General features: G+C 40.9%; 1 pseudogene; it reads right to left on the bottom strand.

Annotated features, from left to right (window-relative positions):
* Positions 1 to 4,133: 4,133 nt before the first annotated feature.
* LOC126210025 (5S ribosomal RNA) lies at positions 4,134 to 4,251 on the bottom strand (annotated as a pseudogene).
* Between the last annotated feature and the right edge of the window lie 7,753 nt (positions 4,252 to 12,004).

Below are 12,004 nucleotides of genomic sequence, written 5' to 3'. Positions count from 1 at the left end.
CTAATGACCTCAGCTTGTCCCATAGTGCTCAGAGCCATTTGAACCAATCCGTCTAAATCCCTACCATTCTGCTTTACCAAGATTGCCAATGCACACTTGTATTATTCATTAAAATTTTATGTTACCCGAAATAAACAAATGTATACAGTTTCTCTGTGTGTAAGTAACGGACATTCACATTTGAAGAACTGTTTCCAGAGAAATTAATATTATGCAACATCAGGGAAGCAGGAAGAGGGAAGAAGTTGAAGGAGAGTAGGTTTGCAGAGGAACGTGTAATGGCGTTTATTGAACTGATGCCATTCAATTCCATAGAGAGGTAAAAAAGTTGGAACAAGGACGGTAATAATTAATTATCAGGTTGGAACGTGGTTCAAAGGGAGTCTCTAATGCTGGAGTTCGAAGGATAGCGCTTAATAGGAGCTGTTACTCGGCGTGTATTTTCGGTATGAACGTTGTTTAAACAGGAAATTTATGATACTCGTAATCGTTACACGATCATCCTTTTGATTAAATAAGAAATGAATGAACAACTCGTAGAAATGAAAGCAGTATCTATATGAACAGTATAGAAACACAGATTTAAGAGCGTAACAATAATTAATAATCTGTGGTCTAGTGAAGCAGGGGATACAATCCGTCGGCTTTGACCAATGACGTCATACATTACTCATAGATAATAATGTCTTCACTTTCACCCAACGATAATAAAGCAGTTCTGTGTTCCGGATAAGTGCGATAATTGTACATCCAAATAATTGAATGTGATTTTAAATGAGATGGCTGCATATTGCTCAAAATATTCTTCGTGTGCATTAATTTAAATAATTGGTTGTTTGTAATTCATTCGGTACTTAATTTCATTCTTAGTGATATTGAGGTACTTTGGACTATTAGTTTCTTAATTTAGGACAGTTTTTAGTATCTCATTTTCGTTTGTAGGTATTGATTTATCTGTTCCGATGAACCTGGATGATTTGAGACAGGATATGGGCGTACACATGTTGGCCTTGATCTGTTTTTTACCAATGTCTGGTCTCGTTGCAAAGTATATTCGATGTCGTGAGGGCGCCGAACATAAGCATCTCACAAGTATGTCTCGTCGCCGACTCACGACTTATTCGTATGGCTCTGCACCAAAGATCGGTTGTGGCGGTCCATTAGACGAGGGACGTGGTTCAAAAAATCTAAGCTCGCCTTGAGAGACATTATGAAAATCACGTACTGCTGGTGTTTGAGATATCCTGTGTGGCTGTGTGTCCATGAATGTCGTGTAAGCGTACAGTTGTGGATTGGCACTCTTTTTGTAGGGAAGTTTGCGGGGAATACATGAAATATAGGGGGCCATTGGGGAGGAGAGGTGGTGTTATGGTCGAAATTGACGAGTCGCATTTTGGAACAAGGAGGTACAACAGGGGGGAAACTCCGGTTGGATTGTAAGTTTGCGGGGCTGTAGTTTCAGGTCAAGAATGTCACGATGTAGTGTTTAAAGTAGTACCCAATCGAAGGAAGGAAGTTTTGGTCAGCTTAATTGAAGATCATGTTGCTGACGGTTCCATTGTAATTTCAGATGGTTTTTCCTCATATATGGATTTAGGGGAAAGAGGTTATCAGCAACTCGTAGTTAATCACAATATTGAGTTCAGATCATTATCCATAGGGGCTTGCACAAATAGCATAGAGGGTTATTGGTCAGCTGTGAAATCTGTTGTAGGGAAGGGGAAACACCGGATTTCCACACTTCAAAGTCACTTCGACGAATATTCATGGAGACATAGTATTCGCCAAACATATTACCTGTTTCAATGTTTTGTTAAACGTGTTGTTCGAATGTAGTGTCCGAAATATGTTAGCTAATTTCACATTAGGATGGGGGTTGGGGTGTGAATGTGTGTATCCGTGCGTGCGTGTGTTTGTGTGTGTGTGTGTGTGTGTGTGTTTGTGTGTGTGTGTGTGTGTGTATGTGTTTTCGTAATATTTGTTGTGTATGTGGGTATGTAATTTTTGTTAATGTATTTCTAGGCGAGCTTCGGTTCTTTTAAGTTCCCGTGAGGTAAATTCAGTTTTCCATTTTTTCCTTTACTGCGTTTGACTATTTTGACGTATGCCATTGTTGTATTACACCATTACGTATGTTTCCGTGTACTCCAGTACGTAACAGAAATTTCGTAGCTGTCGTTCTTCTTTCGTTTCCCAGGACGAGTATCAGTATAGATTTTTTCGAATCTGTACTAGCAATATTAAAGACGAAACGCCCGACACAACTAAAATTTGTATCCCGTCCTTCAGTTGACCGTTACAGTGACACTACCTATTCGAAAAGAACGACATATGTAACACTGATGAGATTTATCTATATGTGTCAACTGGAGAGCAGGATACAAATGTTGTGTATAGCTATACAGTTCAACTAAAGAATGGGATACTATTGTCACTGCTGTGATCAAAACTATAACTTTCAGTCGATACTAGTAGCATCGAAGGCTGAAGAAAGCCTGTACCCCACAATGAAGTACGGGATACAAATTGTATATGTATCGTCTTATTGCCTCTTCGCGTAGATCAATTGAGGTACAGGTTGCAAATGTAACGTACGTCCATTTCCAAGTTTTCGTTAGCAGTGTATATATATATATATATACGTCAATGGAAGTATGGGATACAAATATTATGTACGTAGTTCTTTCTGCCATCGGTAGTACTACTATCAACGTAAGAACAGACTATTAGCGGTAGCGGAGGTTAAAGAAACAACACATGTAAAATTATATCCCGTGCTTCAGTTGACCTATATAGTTCAGCTGAACAACAGGATATTAATGCTAACGAAAACGAAGAAATCGACGTACCCTAAACTTGTATGCCGTACTAATACATTTTTACTTTTAGCTATTTATAAATATAGATATATTATTTTACAGCGAAAATGTAATGTTTTATTTAAACTAGATAAATTTTAGAAATGTTAACGGAGTTTAACCGCTAATATAAAAAGTTAGCAGCTTTCGTTCGAATGAGGTTCGAGATACAACCCATATATACGTGACATGAGGTATTCTATGCTACCAATATTTCCAACCATTTCTTCCCCTTCATTTTCCACAGAAATAATACGATACAAACACGCGATATCTTACCTTGATATATGTCAACTATATTTTTCGTCTATCGTATTCATTTGTTTCTGAACAGTGTTGTCAGCTCATTCATCTGTGTAATAAATGCTCTCTGGCCAATTCTGACGTCATTGGTCAAAGCCGACGGGTTGTATCCCCTGCATCACTAGAACCATAATTTGAACCGGTATACACGATAAAGTCTTTTCTCCCATCTTTAATACAACTAACTAATTTACTAATTTAGAAGCATTCACTCAAATGAGACACATTTACTTCGTGGTTCTGGTAGCATGTATGGGTACGACGTCTTATCCAATTCTGAGCACTGGGACTTGATAGATGCAACAACGCAAGTCTACAAACAGAACCGTCTAAAATCACGAGATTTTAACAGTTGTCGATTACGTTAACGTTTATATCTGTGTTTTTACCTCCTCCTTACTCCAAAGTAAAAAATAGTGGAGGTAGGACAATTTTATTGATGCGTAATAAGAAAAGTAGTATGAAGCCTTGTTGAGTACTGGTAGCAGATGGCGGAACAAATTCTCACAACCAATAGCGAGGGGGGGGGGGGGAGAAGGAGGTGAGGGGACGTTGAGTTTCACATCACCAGTCTTTGCACCAATCTCCTCGGTTAAATTCCCAATCCCTCCGCTGTGTCTCATGAAGTAAGGACGTTTGACAATGTTAATAGTAATCCTTCCAGACGGCTGGGGATGTTAAACGTACCAGGTCTTTCAATGTTGTTCGAGTCGACACATATTCTTCACCACACTATACACACAGCTTTGGCAGTCTCCTACACGATAATGGCACTCCGTCTTCAGGTCACAAGTGGCCCATCGAGACCATCCGACCACCGCGTCATCCTCAGTTGAGGATGAGGATAGGGGAGGCACGTGGTCAGCACACCGCTCTCCCAGTCGTTATGATGGTTTTCTGTGACCGTAACCGCTACTGTTCGGTCGAGTAGCTCCTCAGTTGGCATCACGAAGCTGAGTGCTCCCCCAAAAATGGCAACAGCGCTTGGCGGCCTGGTTGGTCACCCACCCAAGTGCTGGCCAAGCCCGACAGCGCTTAACTTCGGTGATCTCACGGGAACCGGTGTATCCACTGCGGCAAGGCCGTTGCCACCTACACGATAATGATACGCGTAAATATAATAAGCGTCCCTTCTTTACAAATAACGTACAACAGAAAGTAGGTTTCTTGTTTCAAGAAAACCGTAATCCATTGATTTCAGCTCTCGCGTTCCATCCTTAGTAGCGTCCACTTTGATGACATATATTAATCTTTAACCATTCTCGAACGAACCAGTTCCACGTCTTCCTCAGTGCGAGTGAACTACATCAAATTCCGTTTACAGACCGGCTTGTTTCGAAGCCAGAATACGCTGCCAGATATTACCAATTCATGCTGTAATCAATCTGGCAGAAATATTGATGACTGCACTCGCACTCGCACTATGCCGAATGCTCTTGACTGGTGCCTGTAATGTGCACGTACTTGATCCGCCGGTAACGCTCTACCATGTGCTCCTATTCCACTGCCTACAACAAAATATTGTTTCCAGGAATGCGGAAACGGTACAGATCGAAATAATTCACACTGGGCTCAGGTGAAATTGTTACACCACTAAGACAGTTTAAAAACAAACGTAATATTTGCGCTGCACAGTTCGCTGTTTATAGCTAGTCATAGTTCAATCTAAATTGAAGACAGATACAGGTTTCCAATAAATATTTAAGCGTTGTTACGCAAAGTGAACAATATTTTGCATCACATACTGTTATTTCGTTGTGGTGCAAGTAAAAGCCTCCATGGTACAATATCGAAATGAATGTGGAGCCGCTCTTCAGATATTCTCGTTGAACGTACACCTTTTGATGCATGTGTATTTCACACGAAGGTATATAGTCCTAGCGAGCTCATGCTTCCCGAAAACCGTTCCGGGTACGTCGTTATTAAACTCCACTACATGGCACACGTATTCGAAAGTCAATAATATTATACTGGGTGATAGAGGTATAAGTGCAGATACTTTTATTGGTGACTGAGGACAGTGTACTGAACAACACTACATCAGCATGTATTTCATTTGCAGATTAATAATTATGGTTATTAGTATTATTACGTTTTTAGCTTGGTTGGTACCTCAAGGGAAATGTAGAAAGAGCAAGCCAATAATGCGTATTTTACCCTAGGCAGCACGTCAGGTGATTAAATGTGCACACGTGGATGCAAAACGGTGAGTCTATAATTAACGAGGGAGCACTGAACGTGAGATAGTAAGGTATGTGATGCGTTTGTGGAAAGATTGTTAGACGCAGAAAAATAACAACTAACACAGTGAAGAGGGTACATACCAAGGTACCAGTGATCACAATACCTGCACTTGCGCCCTGTGTAACTAGTGATACCGTTATTTCTGGTACAGCACATGTACTAGAAAACTCACTATGACGTCCTTCACCCTGTTTACTGTTGTCTGGGAGCGACTTAGCTGTGAATGGTGCACAAGGCTCTAACGCGTTTGGTAACGAGTAAGTCTTAATATTCGCCGTATCTCTCAATTACGACAACTAGATTCAAACTATCGGAGTGATACGCGCAATGGGCGTACGCCTATAGCGCAAGTGCTTGCGTCTGCTCCACCCTCATCCACGCTTGAGTTTCATCCCTTCTCTACGGGACGGGACTTTATATCTGATCTTTCATACTGAAGCTGAGTCATTTCAAACGGCAAATGGAGAAGTACAAATATCAAAACTGTCGTCAAAGTTGAGGAGATCTGCTGACGTATCATCAGTAGAATGTATTATGTTGTTTCTTTGCTGGGAGTGGTAAAATACCTGGCCTACAAAATTACTTGCTCTTGTTCAAGTCTCAAGAGAGACTACATACGCCAAAATGTTTCGGTATTAAATTATTCAGTGAGAAATACACTGAAACGTCATGTCTCTACTGGATTTTTGCTCCGTAACAGGCTTCTGACACTCTTCCGAAATGTTTCTGCTTTTCTCTCCCGCTCGTTTATTTATTTGTCGTTTTTTCCCTCTTCCTGAATCAGGCTTCCTATGTACACGAAACTGATTAATAAAATACTGTCGTAGGTGTTTGGTAATAGTTCATGTTCACGACGAGATGTGTCTTGGGTTTTGATGTCTACAAGTCATAACATATGCAAAACTATCATGGCATGCAAGACCAAGTACTAAGTGAACGTCTTCAGACACGCACAGATTTGACGCTTAAGGTTACACGTTTTCATAAAAAATACAATAGTCATCATCATTTTGGACAGTTTTGAGCCTCTGGCCGGGTGTGTTTGGAACACAGGCCTCTACATCGTCTCCTGTGTTGCCACCATCTCTCCGCCTTCACCTTGGTCCAGTCACTGCTTTCTTCTGGACGCATTCGTCCACTCCGTTCAGCCATCTGTCTCTCGGTCATTCTCCTGGTCTCTTTCCTTCCAGTTTCATCTCGTGCATCCCTAAGGGTAGCCTCTTCTCCTCCATTTGCTTAACATGCCAATACAATCTCAGTCTTGATATCTCTATCGCCTAATGCAATGGTTCCACCTACATTAACTCTCTGATACTCTCATTGCTTAACACATATATTTGTGACTCTTATACTATCCTTCAAGAATTTCATCTCACTAGCTTGTACTTTGCTTTCCTCTCTTCCTTTCATACCTCAGGTTTCGGATGCATATGTCAGGATCGGGACATAGCATGACCGGTATGTAACCTTTTTATTGTTTTGGGGTACATCCTTGCTCCGTATCAGGCTTCTGACACTCTTCCGAAATGCTTCTGCTTTTCTCTCCCGCTCGTTTATTTATCTGTCGTTTATCCCCTCTTCCTGAATCAGGCTTCCTATGTACACGAAACTGTCCACTCTCCACAATCTTTGACCACCAATGGTTATTCCCGTTGTACCTCTCTCCTTCGTTTTTGTTGTGATAATCAGCTCACTCTTTCTTACACTGAATTTCATGCCATATTCTGGCACTCTTCGTTCCCATACGTCCAACTGCTCTTGTACTTATTCCTCCTTACTCTCCCAAATCACCAGATCGTCTGCAAACTCTATAGCTTTCATCTTTCCTTCACCAATTACTTGTGGTACTGTACTCATTACATCTTCCATCACTACAGTGAAGAATAACGGTGAAAGGGCACTTCTCTGCCTCAAGCCTTTCTTCTGTTCAATCCAAGATGAGCTCTCTCCTCCCACTTTCACACCGCTCACACTTCCATGGTACATTTCCCTTATCCTCCAAATGATCTGTTTTGCCACTCTTTGTCCTCCAGGGCTTTCCACATTTTGCTTCTACGTATACTATCATACGCTTTTCCAATGTCCAGGAAGGTCATTAGTAGACCTATTCCATATTCATAGTGCTGTTGCTACAGTTGTCTTACAGCAAAAATTATATCCACCACGGACCTTCCTGTTCTGAAGCCATGTTCCTCTTCTTTCATCCCTCCTAATTTTCCCCAAATTCATGCTTCCAAAATTTTCTCAAAAATCTTTGCACAAGGATCAATGTTATTCCCAGTTAGTTCTTGCACTCTTTTCTATTTCCCCTCCTAATGATCGCGACGATTACTCCCTTCTTCCCGTCTTCTGGGATCATCTTCTGTCTCCACACAATTTCATTACTCGATATAGCCACTGTATCCACACCTCTCCAGCTGCTCTCACTATTTCTACGCTTTGCTCATCCAGACAGGGTGACCTCCCTCCCTTCACCTCGCTCAATGTTTTTTCGACTTCTCCCCACGTAAGGTCTTTTCTATTTCCTGTTCCCCCTCTTTTTTCTCCTCATCTTGGTTCTACTCCTCCAGGTATCCATTTGGGTTCAGATTTTCTTCAAAATACTCCTTCCACGTATTCTTGAGTTCCTCCTTATTCTCTACGTCTTGTCTACTTTTGTTCACCATTCGGGCGTAATCTCTCTCTTCCGCCTCCATCATTCTGGTCCACTGTTCCATCCACATTTTTCTCTCCTCCGCCACCACTCTTTTGCTTCTTTCTTCCTTGCTTGATACTCTTCTCTTATCTCTACTGTTCTCTTCTGGAACTATAACCAAAAGGCTCTATTATTTTTCTGTACTATATCCTTTGTTTTATCATTCTACCAGGGACTGTAGCTTGTCCTCCCATTCCTCCTCTACCGTTATTGGTTCATGCTTTGGGATGCTTTCCTTTCCTACTTGTAGGAACTGTAGCCTGCTTTCATTATCCTTCAACTTCCATACCCTTATACATCTTTCCTGGTTTTCTGTCCCTTTACTACCTTTAGTCCCTCTCAGGTTCATTATCAGCAAACAGTGGTCGCTATCGAAGGCCTCTGATGGTACTACCTCCATGACCATAATGTTCCTATTCATCTCACTATCATACAGGAGGTAGTCAACTATCGACTTGAAGTCTTGACTGTACCAGGTAATCCCGTGGCTCTCTCTTTTCCTGAACCAAGAGTTCCCAACCAATAAGCCATTCCTTTGACAGAACTCTAATAGTCTTTCAGTTTCCTCAATTCGGCAGCCCCAACCCTCTGGTCCAAAGCACACTTTTGCAGCCTTGTTTTTCTCTTTCAACGTGTGCGGCTAAATCCCCCATTACTATCACATTCTTCTTTCCCATCTGCTTCTGCATTTCCTCTTCAAACTCTTGCCTCTCCTTAGAAGTTCAATCCACTTGTGGTGCATACACTTGTATATCTCTATGGTCGTCGACTTGAGTGATATATTGACCTTCATCATCCTATCACTTGTTCTCTTCACTTCCTCTTTTAATCCATCTCTTACTACTTTTACTACACCATTTCTGCTTCCCTCCGCATTCCCGGCCGGTGGGCCGTGCGGTTCTAGGCACTTCAGTCTGGAACCGCGTGACCGCTACGGTCGCAGGTTCGAATCCTGCCTCGGGCATGGATGTGTGTGATGTCCTTAGGTTAGTTACGTTTAAGTAGTTCTGAGTTCTAGGGGACTGATGACCATAGATGTTAAGTCCCATAGTGCTCAGAGCCATTTGAACCATTTGAACCCTCCTCATTTCCAATCCATTACAGTCGGTAGCCTATCCTAAGTTCTCTCCTTCCTTCTCCTATCCATATCGCTTCAGGTAACCGCAATAGGTCTAACTTCATTCTTTCTATCATGTCTACCATCTCCTCTACCTTTCCAATCAATATTTGCATATTGAATGCTACAAATCTTAGTCCTCGTGTATAGGCAGTTCGTCGTCGATTAAATCCGTCCTTTCCGAGGCCCTTTCTATTTTAGAAATCCGAAATCATAACCCACTACTGGCTTGCTGGGCCTATCGTAGCTTCACCAGAGCCTCGTTATCTGTCACTTTTCAGGGTTCGTGTAGGACCTTCACAGCTACCGTAGCTGTCCCTGGGCACACACAGTCCTCCCTGTACCTCGATCCAAAAGGCAATCCCCTACTTCACGCCGTTGCCCATCTCCCACGACCTGGACCAGGGGTTGGACTTCTGGGATAGAATAGTATTGTTTTTAAATCACAGATAATTTCGTAACATGACCAAACGTGAAGGGGAAGTTCATCGCTCGATAAAGCTGCAGTTCAACGACTTTCGTTGCGTGCCCTAAAATCACGGAATTCAGAAGTCTAAGAAGTAAGTCGACTCACCTGATTTATAAATGTAACGTCGTTAAATCTGTAAAAATTAACGGTATGAAACAGATTATGAAATCTTTCTATGTGTCATCCGAATTGCAGTGAAATTTATCTAAATCTGTTAGATTGGCAATCCCAAAACATAAACGTATTTGGATTGAACACTGTCTCATTGATCATAATTCTAGAACTATGCAGCCATAATCTGTACATATATGGGTTCTGCCTGCAGACGCACCATTTCATGCCGGTTCTTATACATGTTTAGCCATCCTCCTTTAAATGTAATATTTCATTAGCTAACTGCAATGAAGTCACAAACAAATTAACATATCAGGATACACAGAGTATCAAAATACTGTCTGTCTTGAGGTTTCATGACAATTAACAGTTGTACCTTATATATGACGTAGACACTTTAAAAGAGTATTTTTTTTTATTCCCATTCTGATGTATCAACATAAATAAACGAGAAACAGCTGTCAGTATTAAAATCACAATATATTGTCCGTTTTTTATACATATAGTTCATATATTGAAATTAGTTGTGAGGAATTTGGCATTTTTGAATGATTTCACAAATAATCAGACCTATAATCAAGTAATAAGAAGACACACAAATATTGGTTATTGTAACAATTATTAACTCTTCGTGGAGTATCTGTACAGTATACCATCTTCATTGTTCCATTCCACCTACTGGTTTGTCAACTCCCAGACCGAGATGAAGAGTGTTAAAACGAAGAATGACATTCGCAACGACAAAGACGTCCGTTAGCGCCAGATCGGAAGTCATAAATAACGGACTAGTGAACTAATCAAATCCACAATGCGTCGTAGCGTGCTGTGCGAAGAAACTTGCATTGTATATAATTTATGGTTACCTAGCGACAAACGTGTTGGCCACAAATAAGTATCGATGAAGCGTGCAGAGAGTAGGGTCATTCACGAGACTTCAAATACCATCGTTAGTGCAACTTACTGGAATGCGATTTAGTAAACACCAAAATTCAAAATGTAATCGAAGCCAGTCCTTCAGAATGATAAGACTGATATTCGTACAAATGACTGCTGCATCATGAGCGCGCCTGCCCCCGTAATTTCAGAACAATGCTGGATGGGCAGAAACACGCGCTTAACGTAATTTGTCTTAAAAAAAAAGGATTGTCACTAACATACGCTATACATATATCTCTTACTCATAACGTTTGTTCCATTGCTGAATAAACTGTTTGTAATAATTTACTTGGTTCTAGCAAATGCTAGATGTGTCTGTATCTTTCTACTGCTATTTCTGCTTACGCATAATATAATCGAAATGAAACCCATCTGCTTGGCGGGATACACTGGATACTTCTAAGCGATCAAAACATTTATGAATAAAGTCTCATGGCTCCATCTGGAAAAGGGGAGTGTATACCGAAGTATCTGTAATTAATACCGATAAGGAAAGAGTCTTTACGTCGTATAATGAAGAGTTTCTTACAGTTCGCCTGAGTGAAAACAGAATTACGACCTCTTAAGCGGATTCGGAAATATTTGAGGTCAACAACTGAGCCGAATCACTCCGTACAGTAAGAACACATGCGTCACGACTTCAGTTCATATCTCATAAGAGTTTGTGTTTCTTGAACTAGATAATAGCTCCAGTTACAGTTAGACCACACAAACGAACCCCATTGTTTCGTCACTTGATTCTTATCATTTTAAGGTGCTTTAAGCAGTGCTCTCAGGTCTAGATTTACATTAGGTCAGTATTAAGCTCCCAAATTGAAAAAGGAACACTAAGCCTTAAAAGTTTTGTGTATGAACTTGTGATATATTTCTGTGTTTAATTTGGTCGTTCATTATGAGTGTATCTTCATTGTGTTGGCGTTGGTGTTGTTCAGTTACCATGGCGTATAGAGGTGTAGAAAGTATATGTCAGGGAAATTAATGTATATTATAAATACACATTGCTCTCAGAACAGGAATAATTAACATTTCCATTATCAGGTCAGATTTGCCAGTAAAGACCATTTGATCGAAGTCAGCCACAGAACAGTCACGTTCATTGGCATTGTTAAAAGAGTAAAAAAATGGTTCAAATGGCTCTGAGCACTATGGGACTTAACTTCTGAGGTCATCAGTCCCCTAGAACTTAGAACTAGTTATACCTAAATAACCTAAGGACATCACACACATCCATGCCCGAAGCAGGATTCGAACCTGCGACCGTAGCGGTC

This window comes from Schistocerca nitens, chromosome 1 (genome assembly GCF_023898315.1).
Source record: "Schistocerca nitens isolate TAMUIC-IGC-003100 chromosome 1, iqSchNite1.1, whole genome shotgun sequence".
NCBI lineage: Eukaryota > Metazoa > Arthropoda > Insecta > Orthoptera > Acrididae > Schistocerca > Schistocerca nitens.
The sequence above is the reverse complement of the archived record's forward strand: the minus strand, read 5'-3'. Positions and strand labels throughout refer to the sequence as shown.